A 26,177-nucleotide genomic window follows, 5' to 3' on the forward strand; every position below is an offset into this window, starting at 1 on the left:
CAAGTCACTGAAAACACAGGCATGTGCCACCATGCTCAGCTTCCTATTGCTTCATATTTCACAAGCCTAGAACTCATAAAATAAAATTCCCATTTAATTTCTGCAATTGTATTTCCTTTTTTTTTCTATTATTCACTGTTTCTTTCCTTTGCCTTAAACAGAGCTCCCTCCAACTCCATGACTGAACATATGTTGACAGTATAAAATTCCTTCTGTATTTTGGATAATCCAAACCTGATTTTCTTGTACATCCGCTCCTCAACGTAGAATCCTCTTTCTAGGTCAAAGGTGACCTTTTTTTGGTCTAACCATGATTTAGATTGGCCAATAAAGTATGAACGGATATCCTATTGGAATCTTCTAGGAAAGATTTCCTTATGGGATCCAGGAATTCTATGTGTGTATGTGTAATAAAACACATTCCCATGATGTTAGCTGTGCAGTTGGCCCAGAAAGCAATTGATTTAAATTTGAACCAGCAGATGGAGATTAATAGGAGAGGAAATTAAGAAAAAGGGTTTGGAGGAATTTGGATTAATGTCTTTGAAAGTTTGGTCAAATGAAGGCTCATAACGGAAGCAAAAAAAAAAGGTAATTAGAAAGCACTTGAAAAATGTGTTGTGTGTAACGATCTCCAGGGCATCACGGGATATCACTTTTGGATCACTTCCTTCTTGATTATCTTGTCAGCTTCCATGTGACCCATTTATTGGACCAAACCTCTCTTGTTCCTCACCACTCCTGCCTGTTGTTTTATACTCTGAGATACAAGAAGGCATCATCTGTTTTTCCTGCTCTTGCTGTGAGACCAGGAGCAGCGGTGACCATCTTGGTAATTTTCTGAAGCCTGAGTCAATGAGAGTCAGAGAGAGGGACAAGAGAATCACTGGGTCTGCTTTCCTTTAGTGTCATAGTTGTAGGAAATAAATAGTTACTTTTCATTTATTCCAGCTTGAATCTGGGTGGTTACTTGCAACTAAAGGATCTATTTGCAAATAGAAACCCTCATTGAAAAGGAAACACCTTATTAATATGCTATATAGATAGGAGAATGAAAAGCAGAAAGATAATCACTTAGGCAGGTGTGAGTCCCATTTCCTTTATGCCCATTTCTCTGTCTTTGGAAATAAGGCTCTTCTCTCTGTTGCAACAGCTTTTTCTGAGCCCCTTCCCTCCAAATAGTCATGCTTATTCCGTGTCATGTCCTCTCAGAGTCTCTCTCTTTGGATCTCTTCCTTATTCATTTTTTTCCCCTTTGGTGCTAGTGTTTGAAATCAGGACCTTGTGTGTACTGAGCTGCACCTTCACCCCTTATAAGAAATTTGTTCAACTGTTCACATTCTTCTCAGTTATTGGTAACATTGTCCTTCAGTTGCTCTCAGGCCAAAAGACTCTGGACCATCTTTGACTCCTATGTGTCTCTTATACCCCACATTTATTGATCAACCTTTACCGTTGGTTTTATCTTCAAGGTATACCTATAACCAGACTTTTCCGGTTGCATGTTGACAATCAGCCTAGGCCTCCTCTCTCTCATAAGTGCAGATTGGCCCACATTCCCTCTCTCATTGCATCTTTCCTGTCCTCCCTTTGTTCACTGCAGCCCAGCCTTGTGGCATTTCTGGCTATTCCTAGGACTAGAACAAGCAGCAAGGCTTCTGCCTCCATCTTCAGGGCATTTTACACTTGCTGTTTTCCTGTACCTGTTGCTGCTCACCTCCCCACTTCCCCACCCCCAGCCATGATCTTTCTTGCTGCCTTAATTTCCTGAAGGTCTTTGCTCAAGTGTTAGTGAGAAGTGAGGTGTTTATCTGACTCTCTTTGAAGTTCCCTTTTCTTTTTTATCTTTGGATTCTCTGTATCTGTGCTGCTTCACCTTTATCATTACATGAAATCCTGTATGTTGTATAAATTCTTCATAGTCTGTTTTCCCCTCCAGAATATAATAAGCTTCATGAGGACAAAGATTTCTGTCCATTCTTTTCATGACTGTTATCTGTTTCAGTCGTCTTGGGCACATGGTAGATTCCCAGTAAACATGTTTCGTGAATGAAATGATTCTGGCCTGTAGGTGATAAGCAGCTAATTTGACAAGTAATTCTTGCTAGTAGTTGCCAACGATAGCATCCTGAGATTTAGTCCAGAGATATACCTTAATGTACCTAAATAGTCCATTTAACCATGAGCTCTTTGAAGTCAATATTTTAACAAAAAGCAATGATGTTAATAATACATATTTTTTACTAATTGTGAGAAACTGGGTCTTGCCTTAAATCTTCGTGTCTGACAGCATTAAGGAACAGAAACACAACTCAAATTAAGTAATAATTTATTGAATTAACTTAATGGGATGCTTATCTATAAGGCACTGGTCAGGATTCCCATAGTTTTGGCCCGTTTCGCAGGAGTTCCTTGCATCTGTGTGTCTCCATATGTGGGCTTCATCCTCAGCCTGGTAGGATGTTTGTACACATTATGGATTTTCGTTCTGGTATAGCAATGTTCAGGAAAAGTGCAGGAGGTTATTTTAGATAATTCCTCAAAAGAATCAGAAAGACCTTTCCTAGAAGTGCTTCTTAAAGCACTCCTCAGGCACACTTGCTTAGTATAAGCCTCATACCCATTCTTGAACGAATAATTGGCAAGAGCTTTGGAATTAACAAACTGGGAAAGAGTAGGCTTTCAGTGAAGCACATGTTAATAAATATGTTTATCATATTTCTGGGAAAAAAAGAGAGCTTAAAACCTACAGTTAATTTTGGTCCTTTGAGGAAAGGGGAAGTGAAGAATAACCAAGTATAGGCTGTATCTTTTATAACTTAGGGACCAAAATCTTTATATCTTAGGGACCAAATATTTCTATTCATCCAAGTTTATTTCTTCGATATAACAGCTAAAAAGTGCTTTTTTTCTTTAGACTTCCTCTGAAATTTAGTTAAATTGTAGCTGCCTATAGGGGTAAAAAAAAAATTACTGTTTCTCTTCTAAATGAACTTGGTGTCACTTAGAAGGGAAAGAGAATTCTTATTTTTAGTTTTTTTAAATATCTTCCAAGTGTCTTGAGTTATGTAGCTGGGCTATATGAAGTATGAAATGAATTTATTTGTTCCTAAAATTTGACTTACATTTTAATATATGCTATTTTTTTATTAGAATGATAAGGATATTTATTAAGATGATGCAATGAAAACGAGATGAATATCAGTCTCCTCATCTTGGAAATTATACTGTGTACTCTTTCGTAAAGAGTACATTGAAAATATGTATTTGGATCAGTTTAAGGACAATGAAATAAAAATAACACAAATCTGTTTTGTGTCTTTAAATCCAGGATATAAAACAGAATTCTTTAGAGCATATAATTTGGGTTTTCATTATAAATTCAATGTCAGACCCAGGTTTAATGGAAATATTCCAGGTATTTATAAATTGGTTCTAGTCCCCTGGGCTTCCATTCAGCATTATTTGATTATGTCTGCACATAAATTTGACAAGGTGTTTTCTTCTTGGTTTCACACAGCAAGCCCTAGAAAATTGGTCTACAGGGAAAGAATTCTTCCCACTACCTTGTCTATGGCTAAATCTGTGACGAGACAATTACCACACTAGGCATTCCGGTCATCAGAAGTCATTACCAGGCACCTAGACCGAAAGTTGGAAGAAGGCTGTCAAAACAGAACAGAAGCCGTCTTTCTGGGGCTCTGTCTGGAAAAGGGTTTGCCTAGGCCAGGAATCCTGTCTTCAGCGTATTATTGAGCTACTTCCTTCGTGTTTAAATTAGATTCCTCCACAAGGGAACAGGGCAGCAGAAATTAGCCATCATCAGTCCACTAGAATATTTCTTGATGGGATTTCTCTCTGTAAAATCTGAGAATGAGGCTGGTGATTCTGCTTTCTTCTTCTTCTTCTTTTTTTTTTCAAAAGGAGCTCTTAAATATTAGATAAGACCTGTCTAGCAGGGAGTCTGCCATTCAATGAAAGCAGAGTGGATTTTAGTCTAAAACTCATACTTAAGGTGAACTCAGTCACATGCAGCTCTCTGGCTTGTTATTTAAGAAGAGAGACAAAAAAGACTGTATTCTAAATTGAAGGCCCATAAAATCATATATTTATGTTAAAAGGGTCACTTTTGAAGAATAGGATCAGAAAATAGATATCATTTGCCTGAATTAGGATGACTTGTTGTGTTTCCCAAGAACTCCCATGGAGGGATTTGGAAGGTTCATGAATAATTATTGGAATCGAATCTTTGAAAGAACCCATATCTTGTGGCACAGGGTCTATTCAGTAGACATTCAGCAATGTTTTGTTGGAAGAAGTGACTGAGTTAGACATTATGAATAGATTGAATGGTATGAGGTCTGAGAAGACACCATTCTTAAAGTAATTCAAGTCAGTTAGTGCAAGAAGTAGATTTCCTTTTAGTCTTCTAGAGAATGCTAACCTGTAGTACCATTGTATTATTTAAATATCAGGAAATTATTTTCTAAATAAGTGAAAAAAATCTTTGTAGGTACAAATGGAGGAAAAATCCTTATCTGATTAGGCCATAGTTTATCTTCATAAGAGAGAGCCAAATACTATATATACATTCTGTTCCATGAAGCATATAGCAAATATATTTGTATATGTTACATGAAACACACACACAAATACATATTATATATGTCACAGAAGGATAACTTGATAGCCAATAATATTTTAGGATTTGGCAATTCTTGAGTCTAACACCTTTCAGTTCCTTGTTTTAGCCAGAACTTATTTTCATACCCATTAATTGCAATGGGATTGAGTGTGATTAATCAATTCAAAGAGACAAACTATTTAAAGGGTCTTATCCTTTTAATGACAGAGACAAATAAAATTAAAAGGTTCTTATATAATTGGACAAACATGAATAAAGGGTCATATCTTATAGTCCCTATCAAATACAATTAAAAGGGAGACACATACATTTAAGAAGGTCTTACAGTTTAGTTCCTATCAGATACTACACCCCTAATCACTCCCATTTGTAGTTATTGTCTGTAGTGCTGTTAGCCTTCCTTATCCTAAATAGGACCCTAGAGCTGGCCTTGCTCTGATTTTTGCAAGGAAATGGTTAAAATGCTTAGCAGACATGCCAATCTAAAGGATGATAGTTCCCTGAGATGACCCTTAAGTCACACATTTTAATACCCATGAGCTTAAATGACAAAACAAAACTTTTGGCTGAAGCTCTGACTAGTCTAAATCTATGCAGAACATGGACCCAAAATGATACATCTACAAAACTTTAAGTAATGCATTTAAACCTAATTTGTAGAACAGAGTTGAACAGAATTATTGTCACCGAATCCGGCTGGAGGATTCCACCTGCTACTCCACATAGCAAAAGCTGCCCTGAAGACACTTCTGCAGAATCCCTACTACACCAAGGACTCAAACTGGAAAACCATTGAATTATATGATCTTTTCCAGTCTTATGATTTGGAGGCATTGATTGCTGGACATTTTGTTGTGCTACATTTCCAGTTGCCTTTATGTTCTTATTTTTAATATGATTAATATTTTGGAAAACAATTTAGAAATCAAAGGAGTTGACTTAATTTTGAAGAAGACAGAAATCAATTTTTTTTGAGGGTTATGGATTAAATTAAAAGCTTTTAAGAGCAAGTAACTGAGCTGTGGACAGTCTTAATTTTACCCATTTGTTTGATAAGAGGGAGCTTTAGTTGGGAAATTTCTCAGCCTAGCAGCCTAGATAAACATTGTGTTCAATAGTTTGTGAAAACTTGGGCTCTAGTTAGGAAAGAATATCTCAGTGTTGTTTTTCTGTCTTATGAATAAAATATCAGAAAAGTGCATGATTAATTCTTCTGTTCTCAAATACCACAGCAAGTCTTGGTTTGAAAACTGCAGGACGTTGTAGGGGTAATAGACAATGAAGTTAAGGATGCTGGCAATGGGATAGCCTTGTGTCATCTTGATGTCCCCTTACTTGTGGTTATTTTGTATCTTTCATTCTTGTGTTCTGTGTGTATTTTATATAGTTTTGCATGTGAAATTACCGTACAATGAACACTGTAAAAGAAAGCACTTTATTTATGATGTATCTTGGGAAACAATCGTTATACTCTAATGGTAAAATTATGCCAAAGACTTCATTAAGAATAATGTAATATGAAAGGCCTCACAAATGAGTTTTACTTTCTTTATTTATAAGTGTTATAGTAATTTCAAAGCTTCCATGGAGCTCTCAGGAAAAATAATTCTCATAATAATTGACTTTGAGTTGTCATAGCCATGGCAAATAGCAGTGAGGAATGCGATGTAGTTATACAGTTACTTAAGTAATTTTTTAAAAAATCTATAGGTAATAGATACATGGCTAAGAGCAGAGTATTCTAAATAATAGATGCATGAGTAAAGACATAAGATGTAGAGGTATTACAGAAAGCAGGAAAACTCATGGAAACATTTTCATTGATAGGAACAACAAACTGTGTCTTTATCTTGCTCACAGTTGTGCTCAATTTAGCTATTTGCCTACGTATGTATGATTATTTTCCTTGAAGCAAACTTGTTTTTTTTTTTTTTGTTTGTTTGTTTGTTTTTTTTTTTGCAAGTGACAATTTCTATCAGGTTTATAGTTTGAGAAATAATGTTTTTTTGAATTCTGTAGACTTTTTCCTTTTCTGTACTGGGTCTATGTGTATCCCTTAAGTTTGTTGAGGGCTTTATAATCTGAAAAGTGCAACAAATGGTTTGTGTAACACCCAGATAAAAAATGGTCTCTATTGCTTCAAATGGCATTCTTCCCTTTACAAGAATCATGATAAGACCTGCCCCATGATTTCTATGGAAACTGGATATTCCTCCTTGGACATAAAGGACAGAAAGATATACTTGCAAAAACAAAACCAAAAAAAAAATTTAAAAAATTTAAAAAAATCTCTGCTCTTTCTTTACTCACTCTCCCTTGAATAAAGAGTATGATTTTTAAAAGACACTCATGAAAAACTTTCCCTGCAAGCTGGAAGTGTTTTGCTAATTGAGTTGCCATGGGAGTGACAGGTGAAAAGCTAGCAATTTGACATTAGGTAGACTGACCAGGAAAATAGCCTAAAATTAACATTAACATCTTGATTTTCCTTCTGGATGACATGTCCAGAAATATTTAGAGATTTATACATTTTAAATAACATCTAAATAAGCATGTTATTATAGAAAAAAAGGGAATCAAGATCCAGGTAACAATGATTCTGTGGCTCTAAATAGGCTGGCAGTAAACGGAGACAGATGTTTTTGGGGTGGAAGAGGGGGCTGCTGATTACTATTCATAAGCATCTGGCATATGATCAGTTTGTAGAATACTTTTCTAATATTGCATGTGGCCTTGTGTATCTAGATTCTTGAATAAGAATGGAGAATTGAGAAGTAAATAGATTCTTATAAGATGAAGGATTTCAAAGCTAATATCTCAAAATTCAAGAAAAGAATAAAGTTACACATGTATTTGGATGGGAGTACAAGTTCCATTTTAGTGGATACATTAGAACGATGAGCTTAAATCTGGAATGCATATGGAGTTGGGGAGTCTTTACCTGGTATTTCAAAGGGCTCAATGCAAATTTTCCAGCTTTTTAATTGAAACTGGAATCTATAGTAATAGAAAGGCCAGACTTGTAAGGACTCTGTAACAACATTGAAGCCATGGAAAATAGCCAGTTTTCTACATGGAATCAGGTTGCTAGGGCACTAGTTTGGGCACATGTGAAGAACAGAGGTCCATAGGAGATGTATGCAGCTGTGGTCTAGTGATCTGGTGGTCTGGTGATCTGGAATTGGATGACCTGAGAAGACAGGGGAAACAACATATGAACCCCGTGCAGCACCATCCAGGACAAAGAAAGACTGGGAAGTGGTGGCTTCTAACAGAAAAACAAGCTGTGTGCCTTTGGCATAAGCCAGGTGGCTTTCAAGGGCCTCGGCTTCATCTGCAACAAAGAACCAAATTCTTCATAACCTCACCTTGAAAACAAGTTGTTGTTAAATTAGCACATAATAGACCTGTTTCTTGAAGAAATTATGAAACTGGGTGGCTTCATCCTTTGTACTTTCTTACAATGCCAAAGGTCAGTTTTGGAGTTTGGGATAACATTCATGGCCATAGATATTTAAAGTAGGAGCAATTGTGTTTATCCTTGGGCTAGTGTAGGCTGCTGATGCAAGGATCAGAGCATGAGACTAGGAATCACAAATGGGGGTTGCAGTTTTATTTTTTCCACCAGCTTTCAGGTTGGCTTGGGTGACTCATTATCTCTGCGATCACCCTCAATGTCATGTCATTACCATCACCACCACCACTGTTATCATCACCCCCATGCATTGAAAATTAGGTTTGTTAGGCTCTGTGCTAACACTCGACACATAGTATCCCTTTTATTTCTTGTAAATGACTCCAGTGGTCATTTTTGGCATTAAAATCTCTATTACAAGTAAAAATATTGAGTTTAAATAACTTACCTGACTTTCTAAAACCAGTATGTAACAGATATAGAATTTGATTATTTGACTCAGAAGTTTATGCTTTTCATCAGTATGCTATACCATCACACCCTTGCATTCTCTGAGCTGTAGTTTATTTACCTGTTATATGAGGAAGTTGGTAAATACTCTAAATGACTTCTTACTTTTAAACTCTTAATTCTGATTCTAAAGTTCCTTCCGTTTTCTCACCACTACTCCACATCAGCCCCTGAGATCTCCAGTCCTGGAAATGACCACTGTCTTCCAAACCGTCCCTCTACCACTAATTTTTCTTTTTAAGAGAACATTTATATTCCTTTGATATTATTTCTAGTCCCTACCTAGGACTCATTGTAATGCATGTGACTACTTCTTCACCTTCAAGGAGGTCACAATGAGATTATGAGATTTAAATGGTGTAAGAGCAGATTTGGGGAGCAAGTAGGATTGAAAGTTAATGTGTTAACCTAGCAAGTCATAAAGAGGACCAGGGCCTGGGAGGGCCAGAGAAAGGGACTTATGTGTCATCTGCAGCAGTCTGATTTGCAGTCTGGAAAAGTTGGACCAGTGGACCATGAGGATATTGGGAATGAAATGAAGACACTGAAAGAGAAGGTGATTTAGGTGCAATGAACTGAAGTTAAGGGAAGAGTTATATATTAAATTTGTAAATTTAAATATAAAAAGGTACTCTGAATAATCTAGTCTAAGGAATCATTTTTATAATTTTAACATTTTAGATTAGCTGCCTTTTATAGCACAAATTTCCTCAGTGACACTTAAGTGTCATTTTGCCATGTAGGCTTTACTTGAGGAGTCTGGACAACGAGATTTGCATAATTTGTATATAATTATGCTAAGAAATGATAGTTTGGGGAATCTCTTATGTGTGTTTGAAATTACCAGCTGTCCTTAAAACATATGGCATTGTGTAATTTCCTGTTGTTAGAACTGAAAATTACAGATGTCATAGTCTATAAAATGTGCCTAGGAATAATGAATACAAATAATTATAAAATAAAGATTTCTTAATTATTGCATTAGACTCTAAATTGAAGATCGATTTCACCAGTGGCTTTATAATGGTCTTTACTAATTAGATAAAATTAGTTAAGAAGTGATATCTAGACACTTGAGTTTATAGTCTACAGTGTTACCTAACAAGAAGTTCTGGGGTGATGGGAGTATTCTGTGTTCACTAGCCACATGTGGCTCTCAGGCACTTAATATATGGCTTTTTGTGACTCAAGAATTGAATTTTAAATTTTATTTAATTTTAATATTTTTAAATGTACATAGCCAAATTTAGAGAGCCTACAGGCTACTGTATTGGACAGTGTAGTGATTGACAGATGCTCATTCTAAATCTGTTTATAAACTATGCTTTGGTTTCAAATTGAGATGATAATTCATTACTTTATTGTGCAGATAAGCCTGTGGATAATATGAATAACAATTATGAATAATAATCCTTAAAATAAACTGTTTTAGTCAGGTGTTGCATTGCTGTAACCAAAATATTCCCCAAGAACAATTTAGAGGAGGAAAAATTTATTTGGGGGCTCATGGTTTCAGAGGTCTCAGTCCATAAACAGTTGACTCCCTTGCTCTTGGTCCAAGGTGAGGGAACACATCATGGGAGAAGTACCCAGCAGAGGAAAGCTGCTCATTTCATGGTAGAGTCAGGAAGCAGAGAGGGAAGGAGAGGTTGAAGGGGCTACAGAGAAGATGTACCTTCCAGGACACAACCCCAGTGACCCACCTCCTCTAGCCACACCCTATGTGCCTACAGTTACCACCCAGTCAGTTCATTCAAACTAGGATGGACCTATGTAGAATATAGCTCTCTTGATCTAATCATTTTAATTCTGAATATTCCTGCATTAACAAGAGCTTTTGGAGATACAGCATATCCAAACCATAATAAACACTATATTTCATAATATATATATTATGAAATATCTATTTCATAATAATAGTAGAGAGTATTTTGATCACAACATGAGGAAATAATAAATATTTGAAGTGACGGATATGCCATTTACCCTTATCTGATCATTACACAGTACTTCATAAGCATGTACAATTATTATGTGTCTGTATTTTTGTGTCCAAGACTTAATTGTCTCATGACAAAATAGGCACCTTCAAGTTGGTCCTGGAAATTTCCCTGAAAATGCAAAGCAGTTGATAAACATGCTGTTAAAATAGTTGGTTGACAGCACTTAGAATATTTAAATTCTTTGTATTATGTGGAATGTTGAAACTTTTTCTTTCAAAAATGTATAATTATGGAGGAAATTCTTGAAAATTCAAAATCTTCAGAAAATCTAGAAATGAGATAATATTTATTGAGCTCTTACCACTTCCTTGAGCACAGTGGTTTCACAACAACCCTCTAAGGTTAGATTCTTCCCTCTTGACAGATGAAGATGCTAAAGCCTTGAAAGGACATTTGACTTGTCAAAGGTCACAGGGCTATTAACTGACAAGTCCAGGATTCGGAACTCAGGCCGCGTGTTTTTGGTAGCCAACTTCTAAGCTCTATTGCTTATAATTTCACTGTGGCTGACTTTTCTGATTTTCCCACTTTTGAATGGTTCAGGTGAAGAATGATGACAGCAGGGCTAATTATTCTAGTTCTTGCACCGACTGTTCACCAGACCATGAAGAAATCTATTTCTCCCTTCTCTTATTTTGAAACACATGGCATTAAGATGTACTTGGGGTTATCCAAGATGCCAAGATGCCAATTGGGTTGTACTTGGAGCTATTCTCTCTACAAAGAGACAAAGGAGAGAGATTAATGTGCTACCTGAGGGAAATCTAGCTGAGCTGCGATTCAGAAATAGCAGGCAAAATAGCTGTGGGAGCCACAGTCTTGGTAACTCAGCTGAGAGAGCCTGGTCATATTAGGTGTCCAGGTTCTATAGTCTAGAAAAAACTTAATGGTGCCCTGCCTGCATTGTTGGGAGAATCTTCTAGAAAAGACCTCTTGGGTTCCATAAAAGCCAACATCCTGACATTGATGATTTATTTAACAAGTGCAAATGAAAGTTAATAGGGTGGGGAAGGGAAGGATGAGAAGGGAAGGGAAGGATGAGAAGGGAAGAAAAGGAGATCCAAATGGTGACCTTAAATTGAGAAGGGCAACAAACTTGGTGTTTTACATAAAGCATGGGGGCAGGCCATTTTCAGTTGACTGGTTGCAGAGAAGTGTTCCTGTCTGGTACAAATAGGTACCAACCTTCCTGAAAGATGTGGTAAGATAGAGGTCTGAGAGGGATCCTTTAAAGAAGGTAATACAATAGCCTTACTTCTTTAAAAGGAAATTTGGAAAGCAGATATGCCACCCAATGGTGCTTTGGAAATGCTTAACATCTTTAGGTTATTGATCAGTAAAATGATTACTTTTAATCCATTTTGATCTGGAATATACTGCCTGAAGACTTTTCTCTGTCCCAGAAGAAAGCCTGCAGAAAATTAAGTATTTGGTGTGAACAGCTGGGATGGGAATGAAATCTCAACAGGGACTGGTACATGCTTAGAAAAAGTCATGCTCCTGTTGGCTCACAGGGAGGTTATTAAAAGGGCATACCATCTCTCTTATCTCTTAAAAATAGTTGGATTTTTAAAAAAATAGGATTAATTTTCCTAGAAATTATTAAACTCCACATTTAATTAAGAATAATATTTTAGGCAATATTTTAGTGAATGGTTCTTAAATTTTTTTTTAGATGTTGGTGAACCTTTGTTTTATTCATTTATTTATACAAACTGCTGAGAATCAGACCCAGTGCCTCACACATGCTAGGCAAGTGCTCTACCACTGAGCCACAACCCCAGCCAATGTTTTTATGTTATTAAATGGCTGGGATTCTAGAGGCATTGGGAATTTGTTTTACAAGCATGTATTCACAGCGTGTGTGATATATCTCTCATCCTTTCTCATCAGTAATACATCTGGACCAATGACCTTGGGATATGCAGACACGTCTTTATTGTTTTATTGCTGCATTTATGTCTGTCACATTAGCCTGTGAATCTTGTGAAGGCAGGGCTTCATCTTATTCATTGATACTTTCCAGGGGCAAGGCACATGTTTTGCCACAAAGTGGCACTAACATAATGGTTGCATGAATAACTGAAAGGATAGTAGTGGGATTGAGTAGGAGATTATCAATATTTCTGGTAGATTTTAGGAGGAGAAAATAGGGTCTATGCCAACAAAAGCAATGTTCTATGAAGATTGTTTTTATGGAAGAATATATTACATTTGGGGACTAGTTCACTAAAAATGGTGAACCTAACTAATGTCCCTAGTGCCCTTCTGCTCTTTTTGATTTGATTAAATGACCATTTTTTTTTCATCATGTAGTACTCTTTATGATACCAAATACGTTGTAACATAAAAGTATGTGCATAGTAGCTGTAATTATAATCTGCAGAATATCGGATAAGCAGATACTCTTAATTATCTGCTAAAATCATCGTCTGGCTTCTTCCTTTTCAATCCTTACATTTTTAAGTTATTTTCTTTATCTACTACACAGTATACGATCTCTAGTTAACTACTGAACATTAAGTGCTGATGGTATGCATCTTTATGAGTTCTAGATGTTAAGAAATGCTTTGAATGATTGCTGAGGAGTTTGTTGTTTTAGGGAAGAATTCTATACTAATTTACTAATTCTTTAATATGAGTTAATGTTGAATTTTATAGGATTCTTTCCTTGCATTGCTGTGACTATGATCAACTTTTTAATTTCTAATTGATTATTGCAGTGACAATAATTGTTAACTGATTTTCACGTGTAAAACCAACTTTGTATTTCTAGCTTAAACTTAAGGTATGCATCTTGTTGGATACTTTTTACACATTGCTAGATTCAGTTGCATGAGTGACTGAAGGTATGGTATGTTTTTGACCCATAAATTTGTAAAAGCATGTTTTGAAAAATCATATGAAAAGATATTTTCAAATTTTTTTCTTTTTCAGTTCAATTTAATTGCATTTGGATCAGTGAATGTAGTCTGTATGATGCCTGTCATTAATTTGTTGAAGCTTGCGTTATGGCCTAGCATTTGGTAAATTTTGGCAAATATTTCATGGGTGCTTAGAAAAAATTGTAGTCTGTAATTATTGGATATAATGTTTTACATGCTCCTTAGATAAGCTTGTTGATTGCAGTATTTAAATCTTAAAGAGGTTACTGATATTCTTGGCTGCTTAATCCATCAGTAATAAGACATGTCTTATCATTTTCCATTATGTTGTTGGAATTTGTCCTTCCCTCCAATTTTTGGATGATATAATTAAATGCATAAAGATTTAGAATTATTTTTGTTTTTAATGAGTTGATCTTTAGCAATTGAGTAGTTTTTCTTAGATATAATAATGCTTTGTCTTAAAATTCATTTTATGCTATATTTATAATGAAACACCAGTTTTCTTTTGGTTTGTATTTGCCAGATATATTATTTTGCTACTATTTAATATAGACTTTCTGTGTCTGTATGTATTTAAGATAGTGTCTTGTAAATGGCTTGTAGCAGAGTTTTTAAAGAACTTGGCAAAATAGCTCTTTTTTTTTAACAGAACAGCTTATCTCTTTTTATAATTGCTTATATATTTGGATTTATTCTACTTCTTAATTTTTACTTTCTATTTTTGATTTTTAAGAAGACTTGTATTTTTCTTTCCTTCATTTAGATTGTATTATTTCTTTTTTTTTTAAAGAGAGAGTGAGAGAGGAGAGAGAGAGAGAGAGAGAGAGAGAGAGAGAGAATTTTTTTAATATTTATTATTTTTTAGTTCTCTGCGGACACAACATCTTTGTTGGTATGTGGTTCTGAGGATCGAACCCGGGCCGCACGCATGCCAGGGGAGCGCGCTACCACTTGAGCCACATCCCCAGCCCCTAGATTGTATTATTTCTTTTCTTTTTTCTTTCTTTCTTTTTTTTGGTGTGTGTTTCCTCACTTGCTCTGCATAATCATACTTTACTATTTTGGAAATTATGAAATTATGATGTATGTTTCTGTTTTTTAATGATTATCCCAGATAGTTTCACAGGCATATTTAGCTGAACAGTGTCTGAAATTGGTTTGTATCTTTACCTACTATTTTAAATAAGTGGGGTTATTACAATGCTTTAATGTTGGTAAAAATGTTCCCCTACCAAATTGTATATTTTTCTATAGTATTTATTCCTAATTTGTATTTTAATGCCATAACTTATATCTAATTATTATTTTAAAAATAATTTTTATATATTTCCCAAAATCACTAACCACCATTTCCTTTTTGCCTCTTAGAACTTTTATGATAAGTTTCTCTTTGAGTAAAGGAGACATTTAGAGTTTTCTTTAATGAGCACTAGTGGTAAACTTTCAATTTTTGCCGAAATTTTATTATTTTTGAAAGTTGGCTTTGTTATATGTGATTGTAGATTGATATTCATTTTTTTCTATATAAATTAAACACTCTTCCACTGGTTCTGTTTTCTATTGGAAATATAAGATTTAAAATCATTCTTTATTTCAGGCTTCTTTAGATATCCCACTTGTGTTTTTTGCTCTACAATTTCACTAAGAATGTTCAATGACTAATTACATAGATACAAATTATACATGTATTTTTTGGTAGCAAAATCAGTGAGTTTCTGTGATCTGTGGTATGATGTCAGTCCACAGCTTAGGAAACTAATTGTTTTTATTCCTTCATTATTGCTCTGTTGTGATTGTTTTCTACCATGTCTGTTTGTTTTCTGGGCACGTTTGAATTCCTTATTCCATCTGAAACTTTCTCCTATTTGCCACCTATTTATATCTTTGGATTGCTTTCAGGATAATTTCTTTGTATCGGTGTTCTAGTTCATTAAATTTTTCTTTAGCTGTATCTAATTTTTCCTTTTAATCTAATACAATAACTAAGTTTCACATTTTAATTATCTTATTTGCCATTTCTATAAAGTATTTTCACTTACTTAAAATTTATTAATTTTTATACTGTCTTGTGCTTTGCTCATAATATCTACAAATTATTTATTGAATGTGAAAAGGTATCATTCCATATTCTCTTTCTGATAAGTTCCAATATCTGAAATCATTGCTGGTATCATGCTTTTGTTGGTTTTTAAGTAACTTCACCCTATTTGCTCACACATTTCATGATTTTTTTTTTTTTAACTAGAATTTAAGCTCAGTTTTCTTAGAACTTTAGCTGTGATAATTCTGTAAGGCCTGGGTAGGATGACATGCTCTTGGAAAGCATTTTTCCCCCCCTTTTTAGCTTCCTTTAGTAACTTGATGATATTGTCAATTTGGTACCATTTAAAAAATCTTTTTTGACCAGATAGGTAGGAAATATAAGAACACAATTTTGCTTACTAGTCAGAGAGCCTTAAAGATGTGAGCTTATTACTGGAGATGGATCCTTTTGGCAAAAAAAAAAAAAAAAAAAAAAAAGATAGAAACAAGATCCAATGGAGTGTTTCAAGCATAAATAGGCTAGGCTTTATTTGGGGCTTCAACTGAAGGGAGAGACCACTGTTGAAAAGAGGACCAGGCTGCTCCCTGAACAAAGGAAGGGGATACCTTTTAATTGGGTTGCTGGGGTGTCTAGGGTCTGGTATTTCTCATGGGTCACAAGTGTCGTATTTTCTCAAGGAATTTCTTCCTTGTGAAAGCTATGGATCATTCAGTTTGTTCTTGGAGATGTTATGGACCAATATTCCAACTTTAATGGTGTTCCTGGTCCTTGCAATAAGATTGTTGAAAAATGTTGGAGGGTGGTGAAGAGAAAAAAAAAAAAAAAGATGCATGCTGATTTTAAGGAATGACAGGTTAGGGCCTTAAGAGCTTGTGTGTTTTTCTGTGTCCTTTCCCCATCTCATGCATTTAATTGGTCAGGTCAGCAGGGGCTATGTCCTCAGGTTTTTTCATCATTTGTCCCCATGATGGGCCTTAACTGCCTCACGTTACTTGTCCATTTTTCTGATCTTTCCAGTGGTTCCTCAATTTCATTACCTGTTTTCTGTGTTCTGCATTGCTAATGAAACAGAAGCTGAAAATTACCTGGGTTGAGCAGATGCTTCCTGGAGAAAAGCTGGCTTCTGGCCTTCTTTATTTCCCAGTTTTTTTTTCTTTTTCTCTTGTTTTCGATTTCAGAGCACTCTTTGCCTTCTTGCTCTCTTAGAAAATGTTTAAAAAATGCTTTCAGTACAGCATTAAGCATTTTGAGTTATTTTTGTTTTTGAGGGTATATGGACTGTTTACCACTGGCATTGAAATTTCTTTTGAGATCTTTGGGAGAGGCAGTGCTACAAGGAATTACCTTAGGTATCACTCTGACGTACTGTGTGATGGCAAAGAAAAAACAGTACTGTTATTCTTGAAAATCAGTTAGGTATGGATTTTTATTAAATTAGATGTTATGGATTTTTATTAAATTAGAGCAAAAATAAATACATGGAGGACATTTAAACATCGCACGAGTGAGATGTAAATACTAAAAATGAGATCATAGCCTCAATTCAAGTTGCTTAATCTGGTTTGTGAAAGTGTTCATTTGGATGCTTTTAGTTTTATTTTTGTATGGAAAATTATGAGCTAACATAGTCTTTGAATATACATTTATTTTTCACTCATCAGAACAAAGATTTGACACGTAGTTTTCATTTATTTTTCACTCATCAGAACAAAGATTTGACACGTAGTTTATGTAACATCGAACATTAAGTCCCTGGACAATCTTTCCTTTATGTTTTTGATTTCAAGATTTGTTTTGCAAGAATGAATTTCTGTAGGATGTAGGAATGTACTATTTGAAATCCGTCTTCTCATCTTTTCATTTTATTTCTATGGGTGCGTTATGATTATACATAATAGTGGGATTCATTGTGACATATTCGTACATGTACATCATTTCAATCTTTCCTTTTCACATGATGTTGTGGCCCCCCCAAAATCTTGAGATGTCACCAAATTCCCAAACTCAAAGTTAAAAAGCCATTTTGATACGGTGGTTGTTGGTACTGTGGTCCTTGCTGTTGATATTTCTGAGTTGTTTACAAAACAAAAACCAGTGAATTTTGAATGGGGAGAGAAAATAAGCAGCCTGTGCTTATGAACTGCAAATATAAAAGATGCTCTTGCAGTGGAGTTAGACTGTCACTGCTGCCTCATTACCATGAGTCAAATGTTAATGCTTGTGTCTACCATGGGAAATCTTTCTTGTCTTTGTTTGCCCTCCTTAGATTAATTATTTGCATACAGAGAATCTACAATAGATCTCTTGCGGCTCTGGGTGTTAGACTGGGCTGTGGAAATATTCCCAGAAAACCAGAAAGCACTTAGGCAGGTATGCTGGCTCTTTCATAGTAGCCGAGTAATGGTTAAGGGCACTTTCTACACTGAAATTATTGTTTTTTTTTTCTATTGTCATAGTCATATAATCAATTATTAACCTTTAAGTCTACATGTGGTATTTTTGAGATTATATTATATGATCATCACTGTTATTGTATTATTAGTGTGTATAGCCCTGAAGTTTTTTTTTGAAAATGTTAGGATACAATTATAGGTAGGATGCTGTCTGAATGCAATTTTTATTTAATGATAATGTAAAGTAACAAAGACGTTCTGCCAGTTGGAAATATGAACTCCATTAATTCTATGACAATTCTAGGATTACTATCACCTGCAGGAGTAGGTGAATGGGAAAACTTAGCCAAGAGAAACTGGATGGGTAGCATAGAAACAATACGTAATAAGACACAAACAATCGGGGTTCTCATTTTGGTTCTGCTCTATGCTAATGGTATGATCTTGAATAAATCATTGAACCCTTCTAAGCTTTGATTACTCTTTCCTAAAAATGGGGATAATACTGGTCATGTGGTAATTAAGAACATGAATTTGGGGAAGCTACACTTTAATTTGAGTGCTGAATCTGCTATCAGTAAGTCATTTAAATATGAGCAAGTTGTTTAGTCTCTCTCTCTCTCTCTCTCTCTCTCTCTCTCTCTCGGATTCAGTGTTCATGTCTGTTAGATGGAAATGGTAGAATCTCTGGACTGTTATTTAAAATAATATTTATTTTGCTTCTTTTCTTCTGTAAAAAAATAAATATTATTTTATCTCATCATTCTTACTTTTAGATGTTAGGCTTCCAATGACTCAGAAAAGGGTTGTAGGAGCAAAATAGTAAAGAGAAAGAGAAAGAGAGAGAGAGAGAGAGAGAGAGAGAGAGAGAAAAGAGAAACACGAACATAAACCCCAAATGAAGGTGATCATCCTTCCACTTATAATGCATTTGAAATTCTCTGAGCTAATATTGTCTCTTATTATCCTAGAATCTGGGGGAAGCAGAAGCAAGTCAGAGAGATGGACACTGAAGTGACATAAGGGTCAATGTCCTGGAGAAGGGAGTATGGCTCCTACATGGTGAGTAGAAAAGGAGGGAAACTATAGATAAGTTTATTGAGCTAATATGAGACAGTCTTGTGTCACTTCCTGAGTGGCAGTTTGAGAATGCAGGTCCTTTCACACGTTTAAACAACTCTGTAAGGGGTAAAGTACTATATGTTCATATTATATCTTGAGTTTGAAACAAGAGGGACTCCATCATTTTTAATCACATTGGGTCTTAATTCCTTGTGTGTCCCTTCAGAGTCAATGAAATTGTTTTCCTGAAGTTGTTCGACCACTATAGAGTATAAAGAGTATGATATGGTCTGTTACAGTCCTTGAGTATCTTCTATATTGAAAATTCAGTCTTTGAAAAGAGTCTACACAGAGAGAGTGAGAGATCAGAATTTGGCCAAGGTGGGGCAACAAGAGGGCAAGAGTAGATGACCTTTTTCTGAGGAGCAGCCAATATGGAAAGGCAAAACTAGCCTGGAGCCTAATGCTTCTCATTAGGCTTCCTGAAATTATTTTCATTAAAATGCTACTTACTAGCTATTGGCAAACTGCATTCACATCTTCATCACATTTTCCTAGTTCTTTACAAAGCAGCCAGGGATTCTTTTTAAAAACCATGTCATTCCTTTCCCTACAATCCTCCACTGTTTTTTTTTCCCCATCTTTTGAGAGGGGAAAAAAAATAAACATTTAGATCACCTACAAAATTCCATGGTTTGCAGTCGCTGTCTTTCTGACCTGCTTTGTGCTTTCTTGGTCTTGCTGTCTTGGTTGCTTATCTCCTGTACATAATGTTCATGTCTCCGGGGCTTTGGACTTTTCCTCCCATACATAAAATGCTGTCTCTCCACAGAAGCACATAACTTACTCCTTCATTTGCTCAAATGTCACCTTACCAGGAAAGCTCCTTGAACCATCTTTTCAGTATGGTGCTTCTCCAAACCCTAACACTTTCTGCCTCTGCATGCCAAGTATTTTTATTCTGAGTATTAACAGAACCACAGTGGGAGACTCCACTGAGGAAAGTGAGATTTTTTTTTTCTCTGCATCTCTGCATCTTTAGTACTTGAAATACATTTTAGCAGTAATAATATTTATTGAGTGAATGACTAGAGTGCCTATTATGTAACAACAAATTTTCTAGCCATATTTTGAGTGTATGTGTATATATACACATCATGTATATCATCATGTATGTGTATATACACACACATACACACACACACACACACACACACACACACACACTCATGTCTATTTGGCCCCAAATCTGTTGTTTGTGAGCACTATGCTGCACTACTAAAAAACACACATATATGTAATTCTCTTAAGTTCTTTGTAAGTATATTTTTAGGTCATGACTTTCCTATTCGTTCATAATAGAGATCATGTCTTATTTCATAATAGAGATCATGTCTTGCTTATTCTCCAAGTATATAATTATGGAGTGGCTACTTTTTGTCTTTGGGATACATCAATGAGGAAGCCAACCAAAGTTTCTATAGAAATGGAGTCTATATCCTAGTGTTCTTTATACTAGCAGTTTCCACATTTTGGGGACTCATAGAACATACAAACAAGATCCACCTTGAATAAATGGTAAATGAAGGAGCTTGTCTTAGACTGAGGAAGTCAGGGGATCTTCTGTTCTTTGCTATTAAAAGGAAGAATAAACTTTATGTACATGAAGGTTACTCTAAGAAGGAGCATGAAAAGTTTGAGGTTAAATTAACAAATTCTATTTCCTGTTTCACTTTTTTTTTTAAATTGAGGATGTACACATCACTGACATAGTCTATGAATAGATATTTTAGTTAGCTTTTTATGAATGACCAATCCTGACACCACAGGAGACTTAGGACTATAAATAAAGATTAACTTCAAAATTGCATCAGCAATTCAAGCATCTTATTATGGTGTGCTAAAAAATAGATTAAAGTAATTATCGTCACTGTGCCATTTTAAGCTATAAGAAAAGTGGTGACACTTACATTTTGATAAATAATGCTGGTGTGAGAGAATGTGCAGGTTTTAATTTTATCCTTCAGAACTGCAAATCTACATCCATTTAAAAGCAGCCTGGGATGATATAGTAGGCTTGTTGTGTGCCAGGAGAAAAATCATTATCATTTCTTTTAATAAAAGTGCTGATGGCCACTGCTCAATAATCCTTCTTAAGTAAAAAATCTGTAGCCTCAACACAGAGTTACAATTGATTATCATCATTTAACAGTCTTATTAGATAGAATGCTGGGTTGAAAATAGTACCAAGATGTAGCTATAAGATATGTTGGAGACAGTGTCTATCCTCAGTAAATAGTCCTCATGTCAGGAAAAATCTCAAGCAAATTTCTCCAGGGCCTTCCTTAATACATTCTTTATCAAGACTAAAATAGATTTATTTCAAATTGCGCATCGCTTTTAGAATCAACATGAATTTTTGCCTGAAAAGAACTTGGAGACATTATCTAGCCTGTTCCCTTATTTTGAAAAAGGACCACTATCACCACTTTGGTACCAGGAAATTAATTCTGTTATTGCAACCTCCAGGATGGGATCTAGCAGGACTCCCCTTCATACCCCTGTACCCTCTGTCGCTGCCCCCTACCTTGGCAAGCTCTCCCGTTTCCAGAGCTGGGGAATGCACTGCTATTACCAAGTTCATTTCCTGTTCTGTGCATCTTCCCCAGACATACTACAGCTATTAGCCTGTCAGATGTCCTTAATAGTTCTTAATAAATAAATAAAATGCACTTCATAGCTTTCCTTCTTGGAAAGACACGTGGTTGGCATTAAATATGTAGGTTGGATTCCCTGGGAAATAGCCTCCCAGACTCTGAGATTTACATGCAGGCAGTTTAGTGGGGAGTTTGTTAATGAGGGATAATCCTTGTGAGGGATTAGGAAAGCCAGACTGGAAAGAAGGAGGAAGTGAACAAGCAATTCAGTTGCAAATGGAATTTTAACTGATTCTAAGGTTGCTATGGAGTTGGAAGGGACCTTCAGTGTTGTACTAAATGAAGACAAAGAGATCAGCCTTTGTACTTAATCATGTACTAATTATTGGATGCTAACTATTCCTGGAAAGGGAGCAAATGTTGGGAAAAACGGCTTCCTTCTACAGAGTTCTGCTTTTAGATAGGTCATAACTGTGAGTTATCAGCTGCCAACATTTGTTGAAGATAGGAGAATGTGTGGGTGCTAGAGGGAGATATGATGGCACATAACAGCATGCACTTCAAATACACATTTGTTGAATGAATTAGCTGTTATAGCTTCTGAAGGTTAAGTGCTGCCAGTATTATTGAGGAGTGTAAGAAAGAATTAAATACTAAACAAAAATTATGGTTGGAAAGGAAGAATGGGGATGAAAAGTAGCTCGTAGGTATTTGAATTTTGTGATAGCTCTGTGATTGACAGCAAAAGAAGTGAGACTTCTAGTAGCAGGGGGAACTTGGCAAACTTTCCTAATCCTCAAGACTGACTATGCCATTGTCCACTTACATGATATGATAATATTTTTGTCTTTCTGTCTCCATCTTGAACCATGACCCCCTTTCTGCCACTTGCTATTTTACATATATACAGCATGCATTTCCCCATTTTCTCCTCTTATTTCCTTTGCCTACCATGTCTTTTCCATCCCTACAACTCAACAAACATTTATTTATCTTTAAATAAAGATTCAGATCGAGAGTCCATTCTTCCTTCAGCTCTTCCTGTTTGTTCTCCTTCTGGTGCTAAGTACAATTTGCATTCTCCTGTATGTGTACTAATATAAACGAGGTATATATGTTGTCTCTAATATGTCTAATATACGAGTTCAAGAAGAGATCAGGAAGTCTTACATTTCTTTTAATAACTACCAACTGATATTGTGTCTGGCAAGTAGTAGTTACTCAAAGTTGTCTACGGGTTCAGTTAATGAATTACATACTTGTGTAGGTTTCCAGTGGTTAGAGAGGATCAAGAGGATTCTATATTCTAGCAGAACATGTCACACAAAGGCAATGAAAAAGGAATACACAAAATAATTTTAATAAATGCATTAGCAAGACCTCCTTAGCTTGGGCAGAGGTCTCATGTGGGCACATGCGTGTCAGACTGAGATAACTCTGAGCACCTGGTTAAGAAATTCTTAGGTACTTTAGTTAATGGCTTTTCAAAATAGGCATATCCCTGAAGTCTCCTTTAAAAATTAATAAGGTGACTCATTGGATGTACGGAAGTGCTAAGTGATCTGAGATGTCAGACCAGTTAGGCAGTTATTGTAGTTACCTTACATATAGCAGAAGAAAACTCACCTTGCTTGAGCAGTGTGATAGACATTAAAACAGATGGGTAGTGGAGGGGTGCACTGATCACCAGGTAGGTCAGTCAGGACAGGTCATCCTGCACAGCAGGATGCAGCAGGCAGTGTGGGAAGGTAGAGAACAGGTGACAGGAAGAAGGCTGCGTCATCTCCTGGCGAGACACCACAGATGATCCTACACTTCTCCATCTGGAAGGTCTGCTTCCAGGTGGGTGGAACAAGAATACAGAGAACTTGGCAGCAGGTGTTAGGTAGAGTCCAGCAAGCCAGCTGGCAGTAGAACAATCCAGAAGAGGTAACATGAGAGCTAAGCATAACATCAGAGTTTAGGAAATAGAATCCAGTCCTTGGGAATAGCAGGGAGAATATGAAAGGGATGTATCACCTTGGGCCTGTAACACCAGTGAAGTGCCAAGACAGAGCCAGTTACTAAAACTGGTGGACGAGGTGTAGCTGATCTTAGTAATGTGTGGCATTAAATGTGTAAGCCTGTTCTTAGGCATTGCAAGGACAGAGGCACACTTGGTAACTTCTGGCAAGGTGAACCTTCCTTTAAGGATATTAGAAGAGTAAAGGAATCAAAATGTCCCTGAGAGTTTAGAATGCCCTTTGGGACCTAGCCTCAGTTTTGCTTTTCTGACAGCAACGCTAGACATCTAATGAGGACCTCAGGATTAGTTATTACCGAGCAGGAGAACTTGTCTATTCTTTGCCTTTCTCTCTTTCCTCCTGCTGTTACTGCAGAATCACTGGTGTATACTCTAAGCCTTGTGCTGACTTGTGGTTTTGCATATTGTTTCCTGTCTCTGAGTCTCTCAGCTGCTGTTTCCATCCCTGATCCCGAGTGCCTTCTGCATGTCTCACAGTCACACTGCTCCAGTTGGCAGGGTAGTCGGTATTAGAGCAGTTGGCACGGCTGACTCATACCCTGAGTGGGCCAATGACAAATCCATGACCTGTTTCCCTCAGGTTAAATGCCATCATTGGCTCTGATAGCTGTGGTACTGGTAATTGGGTTACTTGGTCAGCTTCCTCTTGCCAAGGGCAGTAAAAGTTGTTTGCCTGAGAGGCGTCTTGATGGACTTTTCTACAAAAAAATGAGTAGAACAGAGAAGGTCAAGAGAATAGCAATAGGAAACTTGATGGGATATTGATCTAAGAGGGTTCCAAAATCCAACTCCCCAGGCAGGTAGTTCCAGAGCAGTATATCTGAGTAGCATTATGAAGACTTGAAAGGAATCGGTGGTTAAGTTATCAGAGTTTTTTGCATGTCTTCTCTTCTTTCAGAAGAATCTCTTCATAGAGACTTTAAAAAGTATTATGCACTCTAGAAATGAGAAGTAAAATTCTGAGAAATGAGGTATACATGTTATCTCTTATGTGCTATATAAAAGGCCTCAACCAACAACAGCTTAGTAATAAAAGAATAAATTGAGATCATGTCAAGTTTGGGGGGGGGGAAACCCCAGAAAACATTAAGGGTCAACAAATAATATTTTAAATGGTATTAATACAAAGCCAAGAATTAATATAAGCTCACTCACATAAAACAAACCAGGAGGATTACAGAATGAGCCAAGATGGAAATGATCTATCTAAACTTATAAACCCTGAGGGGAAAGAAGAAATCCACACTGGATTTCTTATATCGAATTTGTTATATCTAAAAAGGTCCAAAGTTGAAAAGTTTAGGCAAGAATTTTAAGAATAGCAGATTTTCTTCCATTGCCTAAAGAACTATAGATCTTACTTTTTTCCTACTCTTTGGTAATTTACAAACTCTTTACATTCTTTACATGTTTTACTGATATCTTTTGCAAATGGGCAACAGACCTAGTAAATTGATTTGTCCAACATCATGTAGCTAGTAAGTGGGTAGGTCAGAATTTTTTCTTTAATTTTTTTTTTGAGTTGTAGATGGGCAGCATGACTTTATTTTATTATTTTTGTATGCGGTGCCAAGGATCAAACCCAGTGCCTCACCCATACTACACAAGTGCTGGGCCACTGAGCCATAGCCTCAGCCCCGCTGAGTCAGAATTCGAACTCTGCAGAGTTCAAAGCAGCAGAAGAAAAAACAAACAAATAAATAGTTTTTAAAAGTATTTTTTAGTTTTCAGTGACCTCTATTTTATTTATTTGCGGTGCTGAGAATCGAACCCAGTGCCTCACACATGCTAGGCAAGGGTTCTACCACTGAGCCACCACCCCAGCCCCAAATAAATAGTTTTAATTCCATTAGTACAATAAACAGATTTCTATAATAGAAAATGAAGAGTTTAATACTAGGTAGCCAGAAACTTGTCTTTAATTAGATATCAGCAGAGCTGAAGTCTAAAAGAAATGTCAGAGAGAGCAAAAGAGTCTAGACAGAGAACAGTTAATGTAAGACTCAGTCAGAGAAGGCCCTTGGCATGGGAGATAAAGAAACTAGCATGTCAGGCACTTAGTGAGGTGACTGGAGAAGGGGCTGTTGAGAATTGATGAGCTAGAATTAGACATTGGAATTGTAAGCACTGTTGGAATCCACTGAAGGATTTGTAATGTCAAGAATTATGGTGTTTATTGATTATGCCATGAGGTCAGCTTCCAAAGGCCCAGTGAATTCCAGGAAATGGACACTGGGCTAGACAAAGGAGTCCACAAATTTAGTAAGGCTTTTAGAGCTTTCATCCATTTTAGCAAATTTGCCCAGGCAGAGTGGGTGTATAGATCACTGTGAATTTAAATCTAGCGGCCCCTGCTATTCCGGCTGGTCCGAGAGATCAAGGAACAAACTTCCTTCATTTTGATTCCATTTGGGATTCTCAGAGCAGAGATCTAGCTCAGGAGCAAGTCCAAACATATGCAAAGTTTTAAAAAAAATAGACTACCTTGTAGAATTTCTACTTTAGAAAGAAAAAAAATTATAGTGCTGCCATAAGAA

Source organism: Spermophilus citellus (genome assembly GCF_964194105.1).
Source record: "Spermophilus citellus genome assembly, chromosome: 12".
In the NCBI taxonomy this organism is placed as follows: Eukaryota; Metazoa; Chordata; class Mammalia; order Rodentia; family Sciuridae; genus Spermophilus; species Spermophilus citellus.